This window comes from Ceratotherium simum, unplaced genomic scaffold (genome assembly GCF_057802395.1).
Source record: "Ceratotherium simum simum isolate JZ-2026a unplaced genomic scaffold, ASM5780239v1 HiC_scaffold_43, whole genome shotgun sequence".
Lineage (NCBI taxonomy): Eukaryota > Metazoa > Chordata > Mammalia > Perissodactyla > Rhinocerotidae > Ceratotherium > Ceratotherium simum.
This window is the reverse complement of record NW_028261259.1, coordinates 1,273,784-1,301,781: the sequence shown is the minus strand read 5'-3', so window position 1 is coordinate 1,301,781 and position 27,998 is coordinate 1,273,784. Positions and strand designations below refer to the sequence as shown.

General features: G+C 43.3%; 2 long non-coding RNA genes across 14 annotated transcripts in view; one reads left to right on the top strand and one right to left on the bottom strand.

The window, feature by feature from the left end:
* Positions 1 to 550: 550 nt before the first annotated feature.
* On the bottom strand, positions 551 to 5,525 carry LOC147911340 (uncharacterized). Of its 2 annotated transcripts, none has more exons than XR_015551235.1 (2): positions 5,385 to 5,525; positions 551 to 1,417 (listed from the first exon to the last, which is right to left on the bottom strand). It is a non-coding gene; the product is annotated as an uncharacterized LOC147911340 (long non-coding RNA). The 2 variants fall into 2 exon arrangements; XR_015551234.1 differs by lacking the exon at positions 5,385 to 5,525 and adding an exon at positions 4,453 to 4,588.
* Positions 5,526 to 10,158: 4,633 nt separating this feature from the next.
* The window catches only part of LOC147911339 (uncharacterized), a 35,359-nt gene continuing 17,519 nt past the window's right edge, over positions 10,159 to 27,998 (top strand). For 2 of the 12 annotated variants that reach the window (XR_015551145.1, XR_015551146.1), the window contains exons 1-8: positions 10,164 to 10,603; positions 12,690 to 12,797; positions 13,101 to 13,136; positions 13,505 to 13,726; positions 14,661 to 14,809; positions 15,106 to 15,368; positions 17,506 to 17,655; positions 19,006 to 19,329. This is a non-coding gene — a long non-coding RNA (uncharacterized LOC147911339). Of the gene's footprint in view, positions 10,604 to 12,689; positions 12,798 to 13,100; positions 13,137 to 13,504; positions 13,727 to 14,660; positions 14,810 to 15,105; positions 15,369 to 17,505; positions 17,656 to 19,005; positions 19,330 to 19,411; positions 19,490 to 27,998 lie in introns of all 12 variants that reach the window. The other 10 variants (XR_015551148.1, XR_015551147.1, XR_015551141.1 and 7 more) reach the window with 9 other exon arrangements.

Here is a 27,998-nt window from a genome sequence, read left to right as displayed (position 1 = left end):
TGATTATAGGAATGACACTTTTATTTTTGTGTGTGATAACATTATGGTGTTTGTGTTCAAAAAATCCCTCATCTGTAAGAGAAACTGAAAATATTTACAGCTGAAATGATGTGCTCTCAGCCATCTCAGCTGGTTAACTCTAGTGGGGTTGGTGTGAGGGTAAACGAAGCCAGATGGTATCCGAGTTGACAATTTTTGAAGCAAGTGACAGGTTCACAGAGGTTGAGTTTTCTCTACTCTGAGATTTAGAGATTTTTGAAAACTTTCAGAACACAATTTTGATACAAATAGTATACTCGGTGTTCACGTTACAATGTTACAAATTAAAACATTGATTGAAAATATAAAGGAATGCTTCTCCTTCCTGACCTAAGGAAGCTCTCTCTCAGTCTCGTTCTGTGAATGACCTGATGATGCCACCAACTGTTCACTTACCACATGTTTGTGGAGTAATTCCTATGTGCTCTGTGCTGTGTGCAAGGTGAACACATTTCCACGACTCTGGATCTAGTGTGGGAAGGAAGGCAATGAGCCTGCTGCCAAGGTTCTCTCCGTGGAAAATAACGCCTCCAGGGGGTATGCTCATTTTTAAGATTCCAAAATCAAAGCTACACAGGTTTGCCAGGTAACAAACAAGAGATACTTAATTCATGATACAGAAATGACCTATGTCTGAATTAACATGTGACAAAGAAGAGAAAGATTGATGGATTTTATGTTAAAATTAGATGCAAAATCATAGTGCTGGCCCCTGGCCTAGTGGTTAAGTTTGGCAAGCTCTGCTTTGGCAGCCCACGTTCTGTTCACAGGTGTGGACCTACAACACTCAGCAGCCATGCTGTGGCGGTGACCCACATACAAAGTAGAGGAAGATTGGCAACAAATGTTAGCTCAGGGTGAATCTCCATCAGCTAAAAAAAAAAAAAAATTACATGCAAAATCAGAATAATTTATGGAATCAGATTTAATATATATTAAAAGATAAATCTCATTCAAGTAGGTATCATCTCTTCATTGAGTTAACACTCAATGAAAAAACAGATATAAGTTCAAAACACTAATTCCTCAGCATCAATTATCCTATCAATTTTAATATAAAAAGGAAGAAAAATCATGGTAAATAAAAATTGATGTTATCATGAAAGGTAAAGATCACGATGGACGTTACAAAGAGATGCTGTGAGAGTCAAGCCTGTCTCATGGGGAATTTCTCAACCACATCACTCTCTTTTTCTTCAGTACCGATGTTGCTTTCCTCACTGTGTTTTCAGGATGCCTTTCTTGGCTCCTTGCTCTCTCTGCCTCCCGGGCAATCTCGTCTGTCCTCGAGGCCACAGTCACTCCCTCCCATGCTTTTCTTCACTTTCTGTGTCTGTCTCCTGATATCTCCAAAAGATGCTCGTTGCCTGCAGAGGGGCTATGAGAGACCCAGACCCAAACCAGGACTCATCTCTGCCCAATATGGACACTGGCCAGGGGTGGGCTCAGGGCTGGTGTGCAGACCCCTCAGCTCCAGCCACAGCCCAGGGATTCACCTGGACCCCCCAGTGCAACTGTTTTTAAGGTATTTGTGAATCCAAAGGACTTCAGAGTTCTCCTTCACTGCTGCAGACCTGGAGTCCCTGCAGTCTCCTGTATCCACAGACTTGCTGGGGATTCTCCAAGGTCTCCTCCCATTGACTGCACATGACCTCACTGCCAGGATGGGAAGTGATTCTAGTAACTGACCTCTGGAATATACAACTGCTCAGCCTTCAGACTGTATAGAACTTCAGTTTTCTACTTGGTTTGAGTTTCATGGTCTCATTGTTTCTACTATGAAGTTAGGACATATTTTTTGAGCTTTCTCTTTAAAAACAGAATAAAATGCAAAATTTGAACAAAGAGGAGGATGAAGACTACCATCCATGGAGAATGTTTGCAGCTCATTTGGATATTGCACCCTCTTTCTCTCCCTGGAGAAATGTGTCTCAAATCATACTGTCCATTACAATCATTGTAGAGTTTTTATAACTCAGATTGCTGGAACTCAACCCAATTAGGTCTGAGGAGGCAATGGAGAATTTTCATTTCTAAGACGTTCCCAGCTGATGTTGATGCTGCTGATATAGGCATCACACATTGAGAACGGGATTCTGGGACACTATCAAGCTGATGTGTCACTATCAGTGCAAATCCAGAACAACTTGCCTCCTCCGTCTTGCTTAAGGATGTTATTCTCTTCCCTTCTCTATCATTGACAACTACACACATGCTGGTACCCTGTAACCTACGTTATTGGGACACAGAGATCCAAGGACTCCATAACTCCTTTGAGTGTCCCATCTCTAATGAAATCACGCACTCTTCCACCCTTAGATACTCACTTCCACACCCAGAGCCTGTTTTCAACCAAAATTCTCCTGCTTGCAAATCAGTAACTCAGAAACACCACATTCCCACCACAAATTTACACATTTCTAGTTTTTACACAAAGAACTCTACTGTATACAACCATTCTTTAAGAAAATAGATTACTCCAGTTAGAGTATCTTAACAAGGCTCTCTTCCTTCTCTCTTCCTACTCCTCCATATTAATCTTGGATTCTGTGGTCCATCATTTCAATAACCCACTGACAACGCTCCCTAATTCTTTACTCTCATCATATCTGCCCTGCAAGCCTCTGACTTTGGATGATTCCAAATACCTGCCATGCCATGTTGACACCTGCACTGAGGATCATCGCTGAAGAGAGAGCACACGAGGAGCCTGGGGGCCCCAACAGAGAATCAACAGCAACCAATGGGCCTCCATGCATTCTCTAATGCTTCCTGAATGCTCTGTTAATTTCTTTCCATTTCTTGAGTTCCATAAAACTATTTTCTCTTGACCTACTTCATATCTCACAGACAAATTGTTAACCACCACCCAAGAACTATTTCACACTCTAGTCATCAGATCTAGAAATTTTCCTCATAAGCAATTCATTTATCACACCATTTCTGTTGTTTTATACAGATATATTTCTTTCTTAGCTAAAACCATTCTGATTTTCATCTCATCTTTCCATTTCAATGACCTTATGCTTTCAATATTCGCAGTACTTTCAATCACCTCCCTACTGGGATCATGCCTCATGTTTCAAATATGCACAAATCTCTACCATCTACAAACCAATCCCTCATCCATTGTTCCTAATGCCCCTCACCCTCGATGTCCTCCCTCTCCTCCTCCTGCCAGGGACTCATTGTGAAAAGTTCACTTACATCCCAATGCCTCTGTTTCCACACTGGCAACCGATCCCATGTCCCCATTCTGTGGATGCTTCTCTTGCTAAGCTCACAGGTCATGGCTCTTACTATTCCAATGTGGCCTTTTCATTATTTGTCTGACATGTCCTGCAGTAGCATGTGACTTTGTGGCCTCCAAGTTCCTTTGAAAGCTCATTTGTCCTTGGGATCCACCAGTGCTACACTGTCCTTCTCCTGCTCCAAACTTCCTGAGTCACTTCTTGGCTTCTCTTTATAACCAACCTACAATGCCTGATGCTTCCCAGATGTCAGCCCTGCTCTGACATCTGCTGTCCACCTGCACCCTCCTACTAGGCAATCATATCCATTTCCCTGGCTTCAAATACCACTAATGAGCTAAAAATGTTCAAAGAATCAGCACAGATCTGACTCTGCCCCCCAGACCCAAATATCTACCTGCCCACTCAGCCCATCAGTGATGACTCGACTCACAGTGTCCAGGTTCCAAATTGAAAAAAAACTTTCCCAAATAATTCACTTCTCTCTCAGTGTTCCCAAATTCACTTGTTTGTGCTAGTATCCTGTCTGTCCCTGAGTGTCATTCTGGACACTCTGCCACCCCACATTCATATCAATGAACCATCCATCCACCCTCCTGAATCCTCCTACAGATTCTTCACTTTTGAATTATTTCTAATCACCTTTCAGAAATGACACAAAATACCATTCCCACACAGTGAACTCTCCTGCTCTAGCAACCTAAATTACAAAACTCCATTTTTCCTCTTTGTTGATATTTTTTTCTACTTTACTTATATGTGCATCATCTCTTTCTTTCAATATTCAGTTCTCACTAAATGGGATACTCCTTATAGACATGACTAATGTAGATTTTCTAGATGTTTCCCTCAACAGTGTTCTCATATGGCTTGGCACACAAAAAGGGCTCATATATTATATCTGTCTATCTATCTATCTACCTACCTACCTACCTAACTTCCTACCTACCTATCTAATTCAAATACTAAAGTTCACTTCCTGAAATATTTTAAACCCATCCACTTAACTACATTTATGCAAAGATATCAAGTTTTTTTGGTATACTGCAATAAATTGGCAATTACAGCTTAAGATTTCCAAATCCTCTCTCCCTGTACTCAGCCAACGAGATTCTAGTTACAGTGATCTGTTTAAAATGTAAAACTGATCAGTTCACCTTACCTTTTAAATCCTCAATTTCTGTCTTCAGCAGATATTTTTCCTGTTGTCCTATCATAATTATTAATACTACCCTTTTCATTCCTCAATATGTTGCAGTTTGGAGAGAAAACTATTTGGTCGTTCTGTTTATAGAGCACCTACTACATGCAAAACTCTGGTGTAAAACCTGTGATCTACAAAAAAGCTAAACAGACTCACCGCCCCTGTTTGACCTAGTCTTAACTCGAGGAAAGACATAATAAACTACAAAGGATTTATAACATACCATGTGGAAATAACCACTGTGATAAACAATAGGGCAGAGAGAGAGAGTTTGAGCTTGAGTACATTTTCAAGGCTAGCTGTGTTTGTGTGTGTGTGTGTGTGTGTGTGTGTGCGCGCGTGCATGTGCTGATGCATGCTGCCAGGATGGGATGAGTTGCTTTCTCCTGTGGGGTGGGGGAGCCTCCTTTGCTTTGGGAAAGTTCCTCTCTGTGCACCTACTATGGACTTTGTCATCCACGTGTATTAGTCACGGTTGTCTAGAGAAACAGAAATAGAATATCTATAAACATAGAGATGTGGAGATGTATTACAGGAATTGGTTCACGAGGTTATGGAGGCAGAGAAGTCCCACAATCTGCCATCTGCAAGCTGGAGAACCAGAAAAGCTGGTGGTATAACTCAGCTGAAGTCTGAAGGCCTGAGAACCAGCACCTCTAATGTCCAAGGGCAGGGAACAATGGGCGTCCCAGGTCAGGAGGAGAGAGTGGACTCACCCTTTCTTTTCCTTTTTGTTTAAACTAATTCTGGCTCATATAACAGTATTTTTGATGTTTCATATAGGAATCTAGCTTCCTTTCACATTACTCAACTTACTTACCAGTTGTAAACTTTATAAGTTATGTCCCACTCAAATAATAGATTTTCTCTTCTTCTCTAATATTAATTACCTCTTATTCTTTTGATTCTCATTTTTTCATGACTGTGCTCTCCAGTGCCACACTGAATCACAATAATGTTTGCCAGGAGCATTTTCCTCTTCTTAAGTGTAGCGTAAACACCAGATAAATTCCTTGTCAGGGCAGAGCAGGCATCTAAGAGAGAGAAAGTAAAAACGTGCAGGGAATCACTTCTACCTGGAAGTCAACAGACTTGCTTCTCTTGGCTGTTTGGAGCTGGAGATGCTATGACAATGTGGCCAGCTGAGAATCAGAGGATCTCTCTCTAGTCCCAGGAATTAGTCCTGGTCAAATCTCTCAACCTCTTTAGACCTCATTTTCTTCACCTGTAACATGAAGAGTTGGATGAGTCTGTTTGAGTTCTGAAATCCAGTGATTCCAAGATACCCTTCACCCAGATACACTTAACAAAGATCAGAGAGAATTTTTAGTTGTCTTCTTCTGCATCAACATTATTATCCATATCACCACTTCAAGACATACCAAATGTCTACTTTTGCATGACACTGATAAAACAGGTTCCATACCAAATCGCTGTTCACTGGGATAACAAATCTATAGTTAATTATTTAGAGGTAAGTATAGAGATGGGCCCTGCTGGAACCAGCAATCAATGAGCCACAAAGTCTTGCTTTATGTTACAGCAAGGCTGTGGAACCATTCCCAAATACACCAGAATTCTTCTGTACTTCGAAAGTATGAAATAAATGGGAGCCTTGAATCCATGGTTACGAGTTAATAAGGATATGATTTTTAAAATTTTACTAATGATGCCATTTGCCTAGTATGGGGCTGTTCTCTGGTGAGTCAAGAGCAGATGTATTCAAGGCCACTTTCATTCCTTTAATAAATATTTACTCAGCGCCTACCACTTGCTGCAAGATAGCAGTGATCTATCCTAATAGTATTTACATTCTAGTAGGTTGACACAGACCATAAATAAAAAGAGAATCTTCAGGTGATCAATAAAGTTACATATACGTCAAACTTTTTTCATTCTGGACTATTTTTCACCCTTTCCTTTCTTTGACTGTTTCCCAGAACTCTAAGCATGGACTTGAAAACCCAGAAAGCATGGGTCCCAAGTTTCTTCTCACAACACCCCTGTTTCAAAGACGTAGCGTTTATCATCTGAGAGTATGTCTCTTTAAGACTAAGTTCCTATGAATCAGCATTATTTCATCACTTTCTTGAGATGACGGATGATATTATGAAGGGAAAACAAAATACCATATTGGATTTATACTCGAAATGATGTGTCCACTCTAATTGTTTTACGTAATGTGGTGTGATTTGGGGCAAGTCAGTAACTCCTTCAGAGTCAGTGGTAATAATACCCTGAAAAGCATTCTATAGAGATTAGATGAAACAAAGTATGAGAAACTGCTTTGTAAATTGCAAAGCCATCTTCTTCAGCTTATTTTTTCTAATAATATTTTCATTTATCCAATCATTTTTGACTCTACACAATCTGCCTAGACTGAGTTTTATCATTTATTCAACCATAATAATGGGTCAAAATGGGTGAATATTAGAAATTTCATATGGTTCAACTTAATTAATAGGCCATCACAATATTTAATTTGGTTATAATTACAGTGAAATTTTTCATGTTGCCTTACCATGTGCCAGGCACATTCTAGGCATCTGACATGTATTCACTCATTTAATCCTCACAACAATGCTATGGAGACAATACTAGTAACCCCTATTGTATGGATGAGGAACATTAGAGGTTATATAAACGTCCAAGGTCACACAGCTGGTACCCAGGCAGCCTACCTCCAAAGTCTCTTTTAGGGATCCATTAGAGGTTGTGGCACTTACATTGTAAAAGGATCACCCTGGTTTCTGGTTGGCGAATGGACCAGATGGGACTAAGCAAGAAAGCACATGACTACTGAAATGATCCGGGCAAGCAATTCTGAATACAGGATTTCTTTCCTTTTTAAGGCTGAATAATATTCCATTGTACAGATGCCCCAGATTTTCTTCATCCTTTCACCCACAGATGCACAATTAGGTAGTTTCCATCTCTTGGCTATTGTGAATAATATTGCAGTGCATTTTGTCAAACGTTTTCCTGGCACTTAGTGAGTTTGAAAAAATTCTCCTTCTACACATTAGTTACTGTAATGAACTACTTTCTAAATGTCTAAAGTTTAAATATTTGTCATTCTACAGAAATACCTTGCCTAATCATGATTTGCGTTATCAGTTCATGAATGATCGAAGATTTTTGTACAAAAACTTGTTATAATGGCTTTTTTTGCATGTATTCAGGAACCTTGCATAATATGGGTATTCCCTGATACTTGATTTTTAGTAGAGTTTTCTAGTAAGCCTTTAGGATAGGAAGTATATTCCTAGATGTGAGGCAGAGAGCAGAAAAATAATAAAGTGATTGTTATATTTAATTATATCAAAAGAAAACTGTCGTTTTGCTAAATTGTTTTTACACACTCTTTGCTTATTTGTAAGAATGGCATATATTGTTTTATTAATGAAAAGAAAATTCAATAAACAATTTTAACATAAAACAACATCTATTGAGAAATTATATGAAAATTTTAGCAATATGCTGTCATCAATTTCCTCATCTGCAAAATGGAGATAGATAATACCATCTTCCTATGGGTTGCTGTGAAAATACTCAAGAGTAATGTATGTAAAATGCTTATCACCATGTCGGTTGGAAAGTGATGCCCCATTCATTTTCTACCGGGATGATGAGAGCTTTTTTTATGCTTGAAGTCTGTAGTTTTCAAAATATGTTCTACTGTTGTAAAGTGAATCCTTTTTACAAATTATTTGTAGAGTTCGATGATCCCTTTGGAATGCAAATTCAGGCTCCCGTTTGTGCGTGTGTGTGTGTCTATACGCACATCTCTCAAATAATACTTCAAGCCTTATAATGAAATCTACCTTCCCCACTCTTGACTCTGGTTCCAAAAACAACTTTTTTAATTTTCTGGTTGAAAATCTGTATTTCTATATTAGCTACTCATACACTTTTTCATTTTCATCTTTTGACTATTTATAGTTTCTTTCTTCTCTGAAAAAATCAGCATGAAGAGTTCTTACATACATTAAAAACATAATTCCCCTTGCCCAATATAACTATTTAATGAATTAGGATAAATCAAAATTCAATGTCTACTGTTTTATGACATAAGTGTTTACCATTTTATAGCATACTGAATCTTTTCCAGAGATGTGCTACATCAGATATTATGAACACATTTTCTTTCTCACTTTTTCCTTTGACCTTTTAAATGGTAAAATTCCCTTATTTCTTTCTTGTCTTCCTATGGATTCATCACTAGTTCATCTCCTTCCACCAGAAATTTAAATCTCTTTTCAGTAACTTCTGGCGCATGAGACAATTCATGGTCTGCAGGTTTTGCTTGGGGACCTCCCTCTTGGGCTTGAACATATACACAGGCCCACATATACACAGTATGTCTGGAAGGATAGAGGAGAAAAGGATGTTTATCTCTGTGCAAAGGACTGGGAGACAGTGGTAGAGTGAGAATATTTTACTGACTTTGCACCACTCTTTGAAGTTTTCCTATACATGTATCTATGACGTAGTGGCCTCCCTCCCCCCAGATTTTTAAATTAAAATTAAAATAGCGTTATATCCTTATCTACTGGCTTGGGACAGTAAGTTGTAGAGAAATGTGAATATATGATCCAATGTTTTAATGAAATTAAGAACAGCAAACACGCACAAAAAATTTATAATTCTCAATATGGGCACATCATTCTATGAGGCTGTGTAAAGGTGGGGAAAGGAATGAAGAAAAGCTATTCAACATCCAGCTACCTGTACAGTCTAGGGGTCCACGGAAAGCCCCGCCTCCAGCCCCGCCCCTGGAGCTGATTTCCTCCCACTGTGAAGTCGGCCTGACTTATTCCAGCCCCACCCCCGCCTCTTCCCGCCCCTGGAACTGGTCTCCGCCCACAACGCTCGGGCCTGGCTCCGCCCACAGCCTGGTCCCCGCCCCTTGCCCCGCCCGCACCCTTGTCCCCGCCCACAGCCCCGCCTCTAGAACTGGTTTCCACCCACAGCCCCGCCCCTAGACCTGGTCCCTGTCCCTGGTGCTGACCCAGCCCGCGGACCGGGCTCTCATTAACTCTAGAAACTAGACACCTCCCCCGAGGCTGGGGGGCGCGGCCCCGCCCCGCCCCCCCTCCCCCCGCCGCCTCAACCCGGAGCCCCCAAACGTCTGTCCTCCCCGAACTTCCGTCCTCCCCGAACGCCCGCCCGAGACCGGAAGCGGAAGCGCGGGCGGCGCCGTGGATGGAGCGGGCGGTCTGCGCGGTGTGTCCAGTCTTCTCGGCGCGGACCGCATTCCCGTGGACCTTCGGCCGAAGGGCGGCGCGATGGCGGCGGGCGGTCCGGCTCGGTCGCGGTCAGGGAGGGCCTGGGCGCGGGCAGCCCGTCACGGCCCGGCGTCCCTCCGTCCCCCTGGAGCCCCGTTTCCCCGGGCTGTTCGCTCAGGGCGCCCGAGGCTGCTGTTCCTCCCGGCTCCGGGCGCCGCCGGCCCCTCCTCAGAGTCCCCGTCACCGTCCTCCGTGTGATTTTGTCCCCAGGGGGCTTATCCGCGTCTGGAGGCGGTGTTTGGGTTGTTACTAATGGGGGCGCTCCTGGCATCTAGAGGGGGAGGCAGGGATGCTGCTCAGCGTCCTCCAGGGCCCAGGACAGCCCGACAGAGAATCATCCGGCCCCAGATGTCAATGGTGCGGAGGTTGGGAAACCTGCTCCAGGGCCTGAAAATCTCCCCAGCCCTGAATGAAGTGTGGGAATTGTTTACCAGTCAGCGAGCCACTTAAAGGGTCCCTAAATGACAAGCTTGTTTAAAGGGTCCAGAGTCACCAAAAAGTCTCTGTCCAGCCAAGAGAGTTGAGCGACACAAGTGCACACAGCACAAAGCTGCTTCCTCCCATCTTGGGGAGCAGGTGGCTGGATAGGAATCGGGAAAATCCAGTCTCAGCCAACAGTTACAGTTAAATCAGCAAATACAAAAAAGAAAAGTGAATGGGGTGGCCTTTCCATCCAACACCCTATAAAAGGCCTCAAAAGCTTGTTTGCGCTTTTTTTTCCCCCCTCAGACACGAAAAGCATCCGTGGAGCTCAAGTTTGAGGTGAAAGCAGGCTCAGAGTCCACCTGTCCTCGCTGATCCATGGATTTCTGTGTGACCAGGTGAGTACCCTGTGGACCTCGTACCAACAGGTTCCGGCAGCCTCCGCTGTGCAGAAGACCTGCTAGTGGGCTTTCCTGGGCTCAGGTTGTCACCACATGGCCACTGAGAGTGAGGGTATCTTGAGAAAAATTATTGATGTTTGATGAATTATATTCAAGTGAAAGATGGTAAGCTGTGTGTGGTTCTGTGTGGTAAATATTTCAGTGAGTACAGTTATATGCAAATAAGAACACATAAAACAAGTGTAAATAACTGCAAATGTGTATTAGAGTAGAAAATATAGATTTACTTGCATTGCATAATACTCAAAAGTCAGGATTTATATATAATATAAATACAGAAATGTTTTGCGTGTGTATGTAGTATTAGAAGACATCCCATTAAATATTAGCAGGGATACTCAGCAACATTCCTTAGACCCATTCAACTTGACTTCTAAAGTCCTATAAATCCTCTACAAAAATTTGAAATATAGGAGCATTCAGGGAAAAAGATGATTGGAACTTGTTTGTATTAATAACAAATTTAACATTGAATTTGCCAGTAGCCAGATTTATTTTGAGCATTTTTTTCTTTATGACATTTCAAATCATTTGGAGGAGTACTAAGCAACACTGTAGATTGCAGGGCAGGGCAGTAGTCTCTAAAAAGACTGTCCTCACCACCTTGCCTTCTAAAGGGAATTAACTTTGTTTCTTGAAACTTTTCTGAAATAATGGTCTGGTGATTCACGTTGCAGAGAATCTTGTTAAGTAATTTTGTATTTAGTTGTTGGCCTCTACTAATTGTGTGTGTATGTGTGTGTGCCTTTTTCATTCTAGCTTTCCTGTGATGTTCTTGAGGGGAATGTGTGCTTGTCATGCAATAGATAGTCTTTCAGTTTATAATTTATGGTGACCCACCATCCTTGTTTACTCAGGACAGAGGGGTTTTCCAGGACACAGGACGTTTAGTGTTCAAACCAGGGCAGTCCTAGACAAACCGGGATGGTTCCTCATCTGATGAGCCAGGCCCTGGGCCACATGCATGGGGACCTGGAGAACCAGAGAGACCTTGTCCCACCTCCGTGGAATTTATATTGTATTTGGGAATTTGGATTTTAGACAGTTAATGATGAGAGTGATGTGGGAGTTTGGCACAAGGTGACTCAACCTGAGGGGACATGGAAGCCCTCCTGAGAAGGACTGATATTTAGCTTGAGAGCTAGAGATGGGACTGGATTTAGCTAGTTGGAGGGTTAGACTGGAGTGAGGGTGTGGGAGTGTGTTCAAGAGAGCGTTTCAGACAGAGGGACCCGCATGAGGACACCCCTGAAGCAGAGAGCCTGGTGTGTCCATGAACTGAGAAGAGGGATGGCTGAGCTGAGTCAACACAGGGGGAGGGGTGTGAGCCACACCGGCGAGCGGGGACAGGCAGGGCCAGATCAGGGGTGACTTGGGACTCTGTTCTAAGACCAGTGGGAAGACTTTGGAGAGATGCGAGTAGAAGGAGGATGTGATTAGCGTTTGGTCTAAGCACGTGGGTTCAGATGGACTTCATGGTTAAGAATGTAGACTTAAGAGGCGAGATGGGAGGTGCTGGGAATAAGATGAGGAATAAGGTGATTGTTCCCTAGGCCTGGGTGATGGCTGTGGAGCAGGAAAGAAGTAGAAAGAAAAGACCTTGGAGTGTAGAACTGAGAGAAGGTAACGGTACTTTCTTGCCTGCATGTGTCAGATGGCACAGGGCAGTGACTGTTCTCCTCGCTGCTGTCCGTGCAGACCTGCAGGCGCCCCTTCACCCAGGTCTGTGTGTTCACCCCTCTTTGTCACTCACAGGCCCGCCTCCACATCCTAAAGGAAGTCAGGCCTTACTTGTGAGGGGGTTGTCTCACATGGGAGACACCGAGGAGAGCCTCTCCAGACATCAGAGCAGCCCCTTCAGCCTCTCCCTCAGCCTCCTCCCTTCCCCTCTCTCACTTTCCACACCCAGAAGGACCCCTGCTCAGTATTCCATGTCCCCAGGTTCTCCCTCCCCCAGGCTTGAGAAGGGTGGGGCAGCCACTGGGTTGGACATCATCTGCACCTTCCACTCTGACCCCCGCAGGTCCCGGGCTGGACAGAGAGTGACTCTACTGGGAGCCGCGCCATGAGACCCAGGGCGTCACCCACCTGGGCTCCCTCACCCTGGACAGGGACAGCCTCTACGTCAGTGGTGAGGGGCTGTGCTACAGCCACACTCTCTCTCCCAGTCAGAGTTCTGTGTGGCCTCCGTTGCTCTAAAGTGAGCTATGATCCATCTCTCTATGCTCCTGGTCTGGGATCAGTCTTCTCATCACTGTGTGATCACTGGGTCCAGCCACCTTCCATCTCGTTGCCTCCCCCCTGAACACCACTCCCCTCTTCCCCTCTGCTTTCCCCTCTGCTTTTCCCACAAAGCTCCCTACATCCTCCCTCTCCCTTAATCCTTTATGTTCACCCCAACTCTTGCTCAGCTCCTCTCACCTTCTCTCCACAGATTACACCTATGGAGCCGTGGCCCCAGCTACCACCAGTGAGTATTCCTGGTCCTGATCTCTTGGGTCCCGTCCACATTTGGGGTTGGGGAGCACTTGTTCTCCTTCACCCGCTGCCCTTGGTGAGGGAAGCACCTGGAAGGGCCCTAATTCATCCCTTCTCTCCCTCCCGGGTTCTGGTGGAGAGTCCCAGCCCAGTGTGAGAAAGCCTTAGACACAGACATGTTCTCCACCACATTCTGACGCCACGTGGTTTTCACTTTAATTCTCCTGAAGCCCCGCCCTTGGTCCTCCTTTTCCACGTATCCCATCCGTCTGTCCAGTTTTCTGCCCGTCCATCTGTCTCTCCTCCGAGTTCAGTCTCTCTTGTTCACATATCTCTCTCTCTTGGGCTCCTCTCATCCAGGCTTGCTCATCCCTCTACTCACACAGTCACCCCTCCCCTCACTCTCATTTATGCTTCACCTGTGAATGGTGGTCCTGGGACAGCCACTGCTGGAGCCCGGGTGAGCCTGGGGGCTCCTCCCACTCTGGCCCTCCCTGATGACAGCCCTCGCCACAGCTCCTGAGCCAGACACCACGTCCCTGCATACTTCATCATCACCTGTGCCCCCAGAAGCCACCACAGGTATCTGTGGGCCCCTTTTCCTTCCCAAGAGAAGCTCTCTGGCCCCACTCCTCCACCAGCCAGTTGTGATCCAGGAGCTGGGAAGCCAGGGTGTGAAATTTTGGTTTTAGGGCAATCATGCTGATCACAAAGATTATACCGACGATTCAGTCTAAGGCCAGCCCTCAGAGAGCCCCTAATCTTGTGAAATTAACACACCATTATAGTACAATGTGGGATGTTTCGGGGAGAGGCGCCTGGCATAATTTGGAGGGGAAGAGCTTGCTAGAGAAAGTTTCACCAGAATGGAGTCTTTAAGAATAAGTAGGAGGGACCCTGGCAACTAGAGGATGAAGGGTTTTCCTGGCAGAGAGGATTCCGTGATCAAAGGCTCCGGCCAGAAACAACATGCCCTATGGGGAGAATTGAAATGAATTTGGGTTGTGTGAAGCAAAACGTTTAACCTGCAGTAGATGGATAAAATGAGACTGAAAGGTCAGCAGGAGCCAGATTGAGTAGAGCCTTGAGTGCCGGGTCAAGAAGGTTGAACTAAACACTGAAGGCCATAGGGAGCCATGGGTGGTACTAGAGCAGTGGTGGCCCTAGTGAGGTATTCATTTCAGAAAGATTCTTCTAGTAGTCCATGTAGAACATCCTTTAGACAGAGCATCCAGTGAGCCTGCTGGGGTGTTGGTCCAGGTGAAGGAAGTTGAGACCTGAGCTGGGACAGGGATGGAGAGAGGGAGTGTATGTGAGGACCAGTGCGCAACTGGAATTGGTGTTACTGGGAGGGAGGAGGAGCTGAGCAGATGTGCTGGTTCTGACTTGGGTGACCACACGGGTGGGTGGTGGTGCCACTGGGAGAGAAGACGACAGATGATAATGAGTGCAGGACTCTGGTGTGGTCTCAGGCCAGCTCTCAGTGATGGCCATCGCTCTCCCTCTTGTCTTGCAGCTTTGGGACACAACCTGAAGATCCTCACAGTCACCTTCCCCATCTCCACCCTCCGGTATTCATCAGACAGGAGCAACGGCTCAGCCACGTTCAACTCCACTGAGAGGGTCCTGCAGAGCCTGGGGAGACCCTGGTCCCAGCAGCTCCTGGTGGGTTAATCCCACCCAGCCCCTCCCCCACTCCCTGTCCCTCCTGCTCCTCCTCCTCCTCCTTCCTCCCCAGCTGGATCCTTGTTCAAGAAGAGCAGCCTGGGCCTCTTCTCCTTGAGTTGCAGACTGGTCTCCCTCAGGCGAGACCCTCCCCTGAGCATTTGCCCCTAATGACCACTTTTGTCACCACCCCTCTCTGTCTCCCCCCGTCCTCCCATTTCCTCCTTCCTGTTCTGGCCCCCACCCCAGAGGTTTCAGGATCTCTCTCTAGAGTCCCCACGTCCCTCTCTCCCCAGGCCTGGAAAGGATGGGGAAGCCAGCAGTGTGGACGCCGTCTGCACCTACCATCCTGACCCCGTGGGCCACCATGCCTCTGTGCTGGGAGCGGAGAGTCTCCACCTGTCTGCTCTTCCTCTCGGTGGTTCCAGGCTCTGCACCCTGGAGTTTATCCATCCAGAGAGAGCACCAGCTACATTTCCACATCATCAGCTGGAACCTCAGCAACCCAGAGCCCACATCCTCGGAGTACACCGCCCTGCTGAGGGACACCCAGGACCAGGTGGGGTCTCCCCTCTCCCGTCTCTCCTTGCCCTGAGGGCACCCTCATTCCTCCGCCTGACTTACGTCTGTTACATGATTGTTTCAATCCTCCACTTTCCCTGCGTGTCTGGGTTCTCTCCGTTTCCAGAGGTGATGTCCTAGCTGCCTTCCCCATTTCTCAAATGGGTAAACTGAAGCTTAGAAAGGGGAGTGTTGTGCCTAAGATCACACAATGAGTTAGGGGCAGAGCCAGGATTTGAAGTCAGGTCTCCCTTGCCCCAAGATCTGTGATCTTTCACTGGCTCCAGTGGCCCCCTGCATCCCCAGGAGACCTCAATCTCACCCACTCTCCCTCGCGTTTGTTCTAGGTCACCAAGCTCTACAGAGGCAGCCAGCTGTGAGACATATTCCTCTCCTGCCTGGTCACCGACGTGATGTAGTTTGAGGAGATTGGAAGCATTGGCTTAGCTGGTGGCTGATGGCTCTGAGCTCCCGTGACACGTCCTTGATCTGGAAGTCACTGACATGGTGCCCATTCTCCCCCACATCCCTGTCAGCTAATCCTACCATCTCCTTCCATAGGTTTTTGGGGGTTGAGAAAAGCATTAACATTTGGGGCCACCAACCTCCAGCATCCTCTTCCTCCTCCTCTTCTGGAGACTTTGAACAAATATCATCAGTCTAACTGTGCTCTCCAATAGTGGAGCCACTAACCACATGGGGCAATTTAAATTTTTTATACACCTGTTGGGATACGATTCACATATTGTGTGGGGGGGGCGGGTGTATTTTTTAGTTTTTTCTGTATACAATATTCTCCTCTGCAAAACAAATAGTTTTACCTCTTCCCTTCCAATCTGGGTTTCTTTTATTCCTTTTTCTTGCCTAATTGCCCTCATCAGAACCTCTAGTACCTGTGATTAACATATGAGATGAGGGAAGACATCATTGTCTTGTCCCTGGTCTTAGGGGGAAATTTTCAGTCTTTCACCGTTGAATATGGTGTTAGCCGTGGGTTTTTCATCGATGCTATTTATAGGTTGAGAAAGTTTCTTTCTATTCCTAATTTGTTGAGTGTTTTCTTTTTTAGGCATGAAGGGCGTTGCATTTTGTGAAATTCTTTTCTATATATATGGTCGAGATTACGTGGTTTTGCCCCTTATTCTATTAATATGCTGTATTACATAATCAAGTTTTCAGATATTAAGCCACCCCTCCAACTAGAGATTCAGCCGTTCTCAAGTCTGTCCTGGGCGTGCCACATTCCTGAGCCCTTGTGGCCTTCTAGAGGCCCACAAATACACTGGAGCTTTTCAAAGCCCCCTGTGGACATCTCATTCCCCCAATTTTTCTTTTAAGTTGTTGGCTCACCTCTTGCCTGCCTCTCCTGGTATCACTCCCTCAGGCAACTACAATAGAAAACAATTAGTGCTTATTGTTTTTAGCAAGTGACTTGGGGACAGACTTTCCACCCTGGGCAAGCTCTGACTCAAGTAACGACAAGCCCTGAACATGGGGCTTTTTTGGGGAGCTGCCAAGTAGGTCAGCTAGTGACAGTTCGGTGGGGATGGGTCTTTTCAGAGCTCCAGACCCATTATGGCTGCTGGGCTGCTGGTTGTCTCAGCTACCATGGTTCTGTGACTGATGATTTTCAAAGTTATGGAGGATATTGTGAGAGCAAGATGGGAATAGTGAAAGTTATAGTGCCACAAAGTTTGCTCCGTTTATCAAGATTCCACCGTGTGTCTTCACTAAACCCTCCTCAGATTCTTACAAGCCTTTGATTAATTTCTAGACTTCTGAAAAGATGATTTCGACCATTTTTACCAGTGTTATCATTGTTTTTATGCATTTGCAGAAGTCCTTACTCCAAAGTTTGAAAAATGTTCTCCCTGTAGTTATTTATTTATAAATTAATTACTTGAAATGAAATTACATGAGAAATTCAGTTCCTCGCTCACACACACTAGCCACATTTTAAGTGCTCGATAACAACATGGGGCTAATAATGAGTGTATTTAGTAATGCAGACAAATGTTGACATTATTGCAGAAAGTTCTCTTGGACAGGACCCAGAAGCAGGGAATCTAGAATCAGGGTAGAATTCCAGACACCCTTGATCATCCTTTGTGTCCTTCCATGTCTGTCCCCCACAGTAACCACACTGGAGTGGACTCCCTGTGTACCTTGCCGCCTTGGCACAGAGACTGGACAGAGTTGCCATCTATGAGGAATTCCTGCGGCTGACCAGAATGGTACCCAGCTGCAGAACTTTACCCTGGACGGAAAGAATGTCCTTGGGGATGGTAAGGCTCCCTGGTCTTTGGGGAAGAAAGTGAGGCCTTTCTAGGGACTCTGGAGGCCTGGGTCTGAGAGAACATTGAACTTTCTCAGGCTGGCAGGAGGTGGCATAGTCCCCCAGTCTTTACCCACCACTGAGAGAGAGAAAAGGACACCAGTGTAGTATGGGAGGCCCTCACCTTCTCCTAGACAGCTCTGTGACCTCAAGCTAGTCACCTCCCCTTTCTGGACTTTTGTTTCCTTATCTCTGCACTGAGAGCCACTGGGCCAGATGGTCATTGAGGGCCTCCAGCTGTGTGTGAAGCAGACTTACAGGTTTGGGGGTGGTTGTGGTTCCTGGTCCACAGGCTATAGTTTGCCAAGTCCCGCTCTAGATGAGCACCAATGCGCTACAACTTTCTGTAGTGGTGGAATGTTCTATCTGTGCTGTCCAGTGCATAGCTGCATGTGGCTGTCGAGTGCTTGAAGGATGGTATTGTGACTGGTCTTTATTGTTACTGATTTTTAATGTTACTGAGGTACTAGAATTTTTATTTTGTTTAACTAAAATTAATTTTAATTCAAAAAGAGACTTGTTGCTGCTCCATATCAGACAGCACACCTCTAAGAGGTTGTCTGGGTAGAGGTACAAGTAGGGGGGGACCTGCACCCCTCCCCCCATGCCCATTGAGTGCTGCGTTTCCTACTCTCCTGGAGTTTATGTTGTAGCTGGCAATAACAAGAATAGAGAATTGAAAATTATCAATTATTTGATGTGAACAAACTCATACTTGCAGGTGGAAATCAGAGAAGACTTCCTGCAGGATATTACATTGTAGGTTAATCCTAGAAAATGAATATTAAGCAAATAGATAAAGGAGAAGGGGATGAATGTGTTTCTAGGCACGGAAGAACACTTTTGAGTGGGAATTTACAAATTTAGAGAGATCCCATAGGCTTGCCAACTGTGATGACCCATTCTCCCCCAAGCCGTCCTAAGAAAGTCCAGCTCAAATTCAGTCCTCTGTGCCCAGAGGTATGAATTTGGTTTAACTTATGAAACTTTTGTTCTGTGATAATGGTCTTGGATTTTGTAGCAAAGTGTGCTCACTTTTTAGAGATGGAAACTAAAATGGGGTGAAACATGATGATGTCTACTTGACTTTAATATTTCATTGAAAACATGGGATGAATCAAGGGTGGCAAGTGTTAATAATTTATACATTGATGAAATATTGTTTTAATTGGATGGAATATACATGGTTAAATTAGATGATGGATGTTTATGAGACTCTCCCTTTATTTTTCTGTGTCTAAAGTTTTATTAAAAAGAGTGAAACACACTCACATGCATTCTCCATTTCATTCACTTCCAGAATATTCTCCCAACAGAGATGACACCTTGACTGAGAAGCCTGGTAAACCTGCAGGAAGCCCCAGCCCACGGTAGGGGGCGAGTATCTTGATGCTGTGCCTCATCGAAGAGAACCATGCGCACAGGGTCTTGGATGATGAGGAAAGTTGGCCAACCCTTGTCAAGGATGGTTGAGGCACAGTGGGGTCAGCAGGAGCCCTGGGGCAATGACAGGAGGTGGCTCATCCCAGCACTTGTCTCCGCAGACCACCCCGTCTGGGCTCTCATCCTCATCTGCTTGGCGGGAATCCTGGTGCTCATCACAGGCCTCATCTGCTGTCTCCTGGTAAGGCATGACGTGTTGCTTGTCTTCTTACTATTGGGTTGTAAGAGCTCTTTATATATTATAAATACATGTCCTTTTCTAGGGATATGTTTTGCAGATGTTTTCTCCCAGTCTGTGTGTGGCTTGCCTTCTCCTTCACAACATGAGTCATTGGGGAAATGTAAGTGACAGTCATCCTGAGATTCCACCATACTTGAGAATGGCTAAAATTAAAAAGACTGACTATAGCAGGTGTTGTTGAAGATGTCAATTCACTGAAACTCTCATCGAGTGCTGGTGAAAAATAGCTTGGATGCGTCTTTAGTTATTACATACGTCTACCCAGCCATTCCTCCCCTAGGAATCCATCCAAGGAAATAAACCCGTATGTCTATACACAGACTTGTACACACATGTTGATAACAACCAATTTATAGTAGACAAAAATGGAAAACAACCCAAATGTCCATCTACTGGTGAACGGATACACAAAGTGTGGTCTATCCCCACAGTAGAATACTATTCAACCATAAAAAAGAATGAATTTTTTTTTCATTATTTTATTGAAATTCTAAAGCGTGTTAACATTGTGTAATTTCAGGTGTTCATTATTATTTGTGAATTTTTGTATAGACTGCATCGTGCTCACCACAAGTAGTCTAAATTTTATCCATCACCATGCATATGTGCCCCTTTAACTCTTTCACTCAACCCCCAGCCCGCATCCCCTCTGGTAACCACTAATCTGTTCTCTTTATCCCTGTGTATGTTTATCTACTACATATGAGTGAAATCATGCATATTTGTCTTTGTCTGGCTTATTTTGTTTAACATCATACCCTCAAGGTCCATCCAGGTTGTTGCAAACAGGATGATCTTGTCTTTTTTTTCTGGCTGAGTAGTACTCCATTGTATATAATACATAGCACATCTTCTTTATCCATTCATCTGTAGCAGGGCACTTGGGTTGCTTCCATGTCTTGGCTATTGTGAATAATGTCGCAGTGAACACAGGGGTGCATAAATCTCTTTGAATTGTTGATTTCAATTTCTCTGGATAAATACCCAGTAGTTGGATAGCTGAAAGGTATGGTATTTCTATTTTTAATTTTTTGAGAAATCTCCATACTGTTTTCCCTGGTGGCTGCACCAGTTTGCATCCCCACCAGTAGTGTGTGAGGGTGCCCTTTTCTCCTTATCCTCTCCAACATTTGTTATTTTTTGTCTTGGGAATTATAGCCATTCTGATAGGTGTAAGGTGATCTCTCATTGTAGTTTTGATTTGAATATCCCTAATAATTAGTGATGTTATACATCTTTTCATGTGTCTGGCCTTCTGTATATCTTCTTTGGAAAAATGTCTGTTCATATCCTCTGCCCATTTTTAGATTGGATTATCTGTTTTTTTGTTGTTGGATTGTTTGAGTTGTTTATATACTTTGGAGATTAACCCCTTGTCAGCTATATGATTTGCAAATATTTTCTCCCAGTTGGTGGGTTGTCTTTTCATTTTTTTTTTTTTTTGTGAGGAAGATCAGCCCTGAGCTAACATCCGTGCTAATCCTCCTCTTTTTTTCTGAGGAAGATTGGCTCTGAGCTAACATCTATTGTCAATCCTCCTCCTTTTTCTTTTCCCCAAAGTCCCAGTTGATGGTTGTATGTCATAGTTGCAGATCCTTCTAGTTGCTGTATGTGGGACGCAGCCTCAGCATGGCTGGACAAGAGGTGCATCTATGCGCGTCCGGGAACCGAACCTGGGCCGCCAGTAGCAGAAAGCGCGCACTTAACCACTAAGCCACTGGGCCGGCCCTATCTTTTCGTTTTGTTCATCGTTTCCTTTGCCTTGCAGAAGCCTTTTAGTCTCATGTAGTCCCATTTGTATATTTTTTCTTTTCTTTCCCTTGCCTGAGTAGACATGGTATTGGAAAAGCTGCTGCTAAGACCGATGTCAAAGCCTGTACTGCGTATATTTTCTTCTAGGAGTTTTATGTTTCAAGTGTTAGATTCAAGTCTTTATCCAATTCGTTTTAATTTTGGTGTATGGATGAAGATAATGATCTACTTTTATTCTTTTGCATGTGGCTGTCCAGTTTTCCCAACAGCATTTATTGAAGAGACTTTCCTTTCTCCATTGTATGATCTTGGCTCCTTTGTCAGAGATTAACTGACCACAGATGTGTGGTTTTCTTTCTGGGCTTTCAGTTCTGTTCCATTGATCTATGAGTCTGCTTGTGTGCCAGTACCATGCCATTTTGATTACTATAGCTATGTAATATATTTTCAAGTTAAGATTGTGATGCCTCCAGCTTTGTTCTTTCTTCTCAGGATTGCTTTGGCTATTCGAGGTCTTTTGTTATTCCATACATATTTTAGGATTCTGTGTTCTATTTCTATGAAGAATGTCATTGGGATTCTGATTGTGATTGCATTGAATCTGTAGATTACTTTAGGTAATATGGACATTTTAACTGTGTTTATTCTTCCAATCCATGTGCATGGAATATCTTCCCATTGTTTCAGGTCATCATTGATTTCTTTTAATAATGTCTTATAGTTTTCATTGTATAGGTCTTTAACCTCTTTGGTTAAATTTATCCCTAGACACTTTTTTCTTTTTGTTGCAGTTGTAAATGGGACTGTATTCTTGAGTTCTCTATCTGTTAGTTCATTATTAGAGTATAGAATTGCAACTGACTGGGGTGAGTTGATTTTGTACGCTGCAACTTTGCTGTAGTTGTTGATTATTCTAATAGTTTTCTGATGGATTCTTTAGGGTTTTCTATATTTACAATCATGTCATCTGCAAACAGCAAGAGTTTTATTTCTTCCTTTCCAATTTGGATTCCTTTTATTTCTTTTTCCAGCCTAATTGCTCTGGCCAAAACCTCCAGTACTATGTTGAATGCGAGTGGCGGGTGGGCAACTTTGTCTTCTTCCTGTTCTCAGAGGAATGGCTTTAATTTTTTCACCATTAAGTATGATGTTGGCTGTGGGTTTGTAATATATGGCCTTTACTGTGTTGAGGTACGTTCCTTCTATACCCATTTTATTGAGAGTTTTTATCATAAATGGATGTTGGATCTTGTCAAATCCTTTCTCTGCATCTGTGGAGAGGATCATGTGATTTTTATTCCTCATTTTCTTAATGTGGTGTATCACATTGATTGATTTGTGGATGTTGAACCATCCCGGCATCCCTGGTATAATTTCCACTTGATCATGGTATATGATCCCTTTAATATATTGCTGTGTTCGATTTGCTGATATTTAGTTGAGGATTTTTGCATCTGTGTTCATCAGTGATTTTGGCCTGTAATATTCCTTCTTTGTGCTGTCCTTGCCTGCTTTTGCTGTCAGGGTGATGTTGGCCTCATAGAATGAATTAGGAAGTGTTCCATCTTCTTCAACTGTTTGGAATAGTTTGAGAAGCATAGGTATTAAATCTTGTTTGAATATTTGGTAGAATTCTCCAGAGAAGCCATCTGGTCCTGGACTTTTGTTTTTTGGGAGGTTTTTGATAACCATTTTGATCTCTTTACTTGTGATTGGTCTGTTCATTTTCTCTATTTCTTCTTGATTCAGTTTTGGGAGGTTGTATGAATCTAAGAATTTATCTATTTGTTTTAGGTTATTGAAATTGGTGGCATGTAAGTTGTTCAGTGTATTCTCTGATTGTCCTTTTGATTTCTGTGGTATCTGTTGTAATTTCTTCTCTTTCATTTCTAATTTTATGTCTTTGAGCCTTCCCTCTTTTTTTATTAGTGAGTCTGGCTAAGGGTCTGTCAATTTTGTTTCAGTCTTCTCAAAGAACCAGCTCTTTGTTTCATTGATCCTTTCTACTGTTTTTTTAGTCGCTATTTCATTTATTTCTGCTCTAATTTTTATTATTTCCCTCATTCTGCTGACTTTGGGCTTCATTTGTTCTTCATTTTCTGGTTCTATTAGGTGTAGTTTAAGGTTACTTATTTGGTATTTTTCTTGTTTGTTGAGGTGCGCTTGTATTGCTATGAATTTCCTTCTTAGAACTGCTTTTGCTGCATCCCATAAGAGTTGTTTTGTTGTCTTTTCATTTTCATTTGTCTTCAGGTATTTTTTATTTCTCCTTTGATTTGTTCATTGATCCAATGGTTCTTCAGTCCTGTGTTCTTTAGTCTCCACATATTTGTGACTTCCCCATCTTTGTTCTTGTAGTTGATTTCTAGTGTCATAGCATTGTGGTCAGAAAAGAAGCTTGATATGATTTCCATCTTAAATTTATTCAGGCTTGCCTTGTTTCACAACATATGGTCTATCTTTGAGAATGTTCCATGTGCACTTAAGAAGAATGTGTATTCTGCTGTTTGGGGAGGGTATGCTTTATATATATCGATTAAGTTCATCTGATCATATGTTTCATTTAATTCCACTATTTACTTGTTGTCTTTCTCTGCATGATTTATCCATGGATGTAAGTGGGTTGTTCAGGTCCCCTGCTATTATTGTGTTGCTGTTAATTTCTCCCTTTAGGTCTATTAATAGTTGCTTTATATTCTTTTGTGCTGCTGTGTTAGGTGCATATATCTTTATAAGTGTTATGTCGTCTTGGTGGAAAGTCCCCTTTATCATTATATATCCCCCCTCTTTGTATCTCATAGTCTTTTTTATCTTGAAGTCGGCTTTGTCTGATATAAGTATGCCAACACATACTTTCTTTTATTTGCCATTTGCTTGGAGTATCGTCTCCCATCCCTTCATTCTGAGCCTGTTTGTTTTTAGAGCTGAGATGTGTTTCCTGGAGGCAGCATATTGTTGGGTCTTGTTTTCTAATCCACCCCACCACTCTGTGTCTGTTGATTGGAGAATTCAATCGATTTACATTTAGAGTGATTATTGATACATGAGGACTTAATCCCACCTAATCTATATTTCCATTGTTTCTCTTCCCTTGTGTTTCTGACTACCATTTCATTTTGGGGTTTTTCTGTGGACGTTTCTCTTTTTTTATGATCTATGGCTCTGCTCTGATTTTTTGTTTGCTGGTTACTGTGAGGTTTGTATGAAGATCTCATAGATGAGATAGTCCATCTTCTGATAGCCTCTTATCTCCATTAGCCTAAGCAGGTTCCATCCCTTTCCTCTTCTCCTTCTGAGTTATTGTTGTCACAAGTTATTCATTTTTGTGTTGTGCATTTGTGACTAAGCTGAAGTGTTTATAGTTACTTTTGATGCTTTCCTTCCCTTCTTCTTTTAAGTTATAATTAAGCATTTGCTACCCTGTTGTGAAACAGAGCTGTAGCTTTCTGATTTTGTCTGTCTATTTATCTCTTTGCTCAAAGCTTTGTAGACATTTGCCTTCTTTTTGTTTCAGGTATGAGGGCGTTCTTGATCATTGCTTGTAGGGGAGATCTCGTGGCGATGAACTCCCTCAGCCTTTGTTTATCTGGGAAAACTTTTATTTCTCCATTGTATCATAAGGATCGTTTCACTGGATAGAGTATTCTAGGCTGAAAGTTTCTGTCTTTCACTATTTTTAATATATCATTCCATTCTTTCCTTGCCTGTAAAGTTTCTGCCAAGAAATACGCTGAAAGCCTGATAGGGGTTCCTTTGTAGGTTATTTTCTTCTGTCTTGCTTCCCTTCATATTTTTTCTTTGTCATTGGCTTTTGCCAATTTTACTATTATATGCCTTGGAGAAGGTCTTTTAGCATTGATGTAATTAGGCATTCTGTTGGCTTCATGTATTTGTAAGTCCGGTTCTTCCCCAGGTTTGGGAAGTTCTCAGCTATTATTTCTTTGAACAAGCTCTCTGCTCCTTTCTCCCTCTTTTCTCCCTCCAGAATAAGTATAATTCTTATGTTGCTTTTATAATTGAGTCATATATTTCTCCAAGAATTCCTTCATTTTTTAAAAATCTGACTTCTCTCTCCTCGTCCACTGGAAGCATTTCTATATTTCTGTCCTCTAAATCACTAATTCTTTCATCCATAATATCAGATCTATTTTTAAGGATTCTAGATTCTTTTTTATCTCACTAATTATGTTTTTCATATCCAGAATTTCTGGGTTTTTTTTAATAGTTTTAGTCTCTTTGATGAAGTATTCCTTTTCCTCATTAATTTTATTTCTGAGTTCATCGAACTGTCTGAACATTCCTGTAACTTGGTGAGTTTCTTTATGACAGTTATTTTGAATTCTCTGTCATTTAGATTGTAAATTTCTGTGACTTCAAGGTTGGTTTCTGGAGACTTGTCATTTCCTTCTGCTCTGAATTTTTACTGTAGTTTCTTATGTTGTTTGATGAACTAATCTTTTGCCTGCGTATTTGTGGTAGTATCAGCTCACAGATTCCACCTGCTACCACTGTGGGGGAAGCATGAGGTGTGTCTCTGATCCCACCCCATATGCTGGAAGTTCTGTTGGTACAGTGGGTGTTCCCACCCGCTGAGAAAGCATTCACACTGGGCTCAGAGCTGCCGCCACACGGAGGCACGTACCCAGTTGTGTGACCACAGCACTACTATGGGTATTTGTGCCATCTGGGAGAAGCATTTGCATGTGCGCGTATCTGCTGCTGCCTTTTCTTATGCTCATGCCAGCCTTTGTGCTTGGTGGGTGGGGCTTCTTCAAGGGTTCTGAGCATTGGCCAATCATTGGGACTCCATTGGCACGGTGGGATTTCCAACCATCCAGGAAAGCATTCATGTGCAGGTCCAGGGCTGCTGCCAACACCTCCCAGAGTTGCACCAAGGCGCATTCCTACTTTTGGGGATGCAGCAGTACTATTGGCTCTCACGCCAACCTGGGAAGCGCTCGGGCGTGTGCACAGTGCTGCCATGGAAGGGTTGGGGATAGGAATGAATTCATAGTACATGCAATGACAAGCATAAATCTCAGAATAATTATTCTGAGTGAAAGAAGCCAGTAAAAAATGAGTACATAGTATATGATCCCATTTATAAAAGTTCTTGGAAAATACAGGAAAATCTATAGGGACATATACCTGATCACTGGTTGCCTGGGACTGAGAATATGTTTGCAAACGGCAGGGAAGGAGGAATTAAAATGAGCATGAGGAAATTTGGGGAGGATGGGCATTCCTTTTCTTGATTGTGGTGTTGGTTGAATAAGTTATAATCAAAATGTATCAAATTGTTCACTTTAAATGTATGCAGTTTACAGTATGTCATTAATACCTCAATTAAGCTAGAACATGTAGGGGAAAGAGAGGGAGAGAGAGCCAAAAGAGGGAAAAGGGAAGGAAAAGAAGGACTGAGGGTGAAAATTAAATGGACAAAAGGAAGAAGGAGACACAGGAGGCATCGGGTCTCTGTGACTTTGGCATCTCCTTCCCCTGGAGTCTCCCATACTGGGCAACTGACTGGACCATTCTGATGCACTCTCCTCACCTCACAAGTCACTGTCTGCCAGCGAAAGAAGGAGGGCGACTATGAGGTCCAGTGACGGCGCCTGGGCTATTACCTGCCTCATGGCGACCTATGGAAGCTGCGATGACTAGATCTGACTAGATCTGAGGTCCCCTTTTCCCAGCTGGGGTCCAGAGGAGCTTGGCTGGAACAGAACGCAACCACATTGGATGGATTCAGGCTCCGAGCCTTTCTAGACTTGACCCTTGACTGGCTCACAGGGGCCTAAGCTGAAAGGTTTCACCTTCCTTAAGTCCTGAAAGTGACTGAAACTTCTGTCCTGTGGTGTCACACCAGTTCATCCCTCAGGAACACCAGAATTGGTGAAACCAGCACAGACATTGCCATCATGTAAAATCGAATTCCCACTTCAGTGCAAGGTTTCCCTTCTTAGGAAACTTTGGAACATCCCTCCCCTTGACTCTGTGTAGCCATCACAACCCTCTCGGTTCCTCCATAATCCTCCCCCACTGAAGGCCTGGCGGTCTCAGGTTCCCCTTTTCTGCTTCATTCTCTGAAGCTCAGATTAGTCAGCTGGGCCCAAGGGTTCAAAAGTCAACGTGTATACACTGGAAAAGAAATATTTCAAGTTTAAACTGAGGCTGGAGAGGTTTAAAGAGTTCCAGAAGGGTTGTCATATATCACTTGTAGGAGTTCTCCTTGCGGTGGAGAAAAGCTGTTAAGTGTTAAACATTTCTTTTTCTCTCTTTTCATAAAAGCCAATGCTATTTATTTATTTAAGCAATGCTGTGGTGGTTCCTTTAAAGTTTTGCTAACCTTCCCGGGCCACCTTCCTGTCATAAGCTGTTTTTTTTTTTTTATCTGAAAACCCAGTGTTTCATTCCTTTTGGTTAAGTTTTAGAATTAGAAGCATGGATTGTGAGATGCAATCCTGAGTTCATGTGAGTTAGTTTGAGGTTGAAAGATGATGAAAGATCAAAAAAGTTTAAGGTGAGGTTTAAGGTGCGCCGAGCCCTCTGTCTTCTGCGAAGCCCGCGCATAGACTGGGTTTTTGCATTTCTCCCGAGTGTTTTGAATACAGCCCTCTCGAGGCTTTTGTTCCACAAAGCTAAAGTTGAGCATGAGAAGTAGGCTGAGCAACTGTGTTAGGTTCTCTGTTGTATGAAGCAAGTTCTACCAATAAAGAGAATGCAGTGCAGTTGAGAGAACAAGAAGAAAAAGAGAATGGAATTAGACTCATTGTTCTGAACAGAAATAATGTATACTTATATCTGGCACCATATCAGTGGTTCTAAACCTGATTGCTTGTCAGAATTACCCCAGA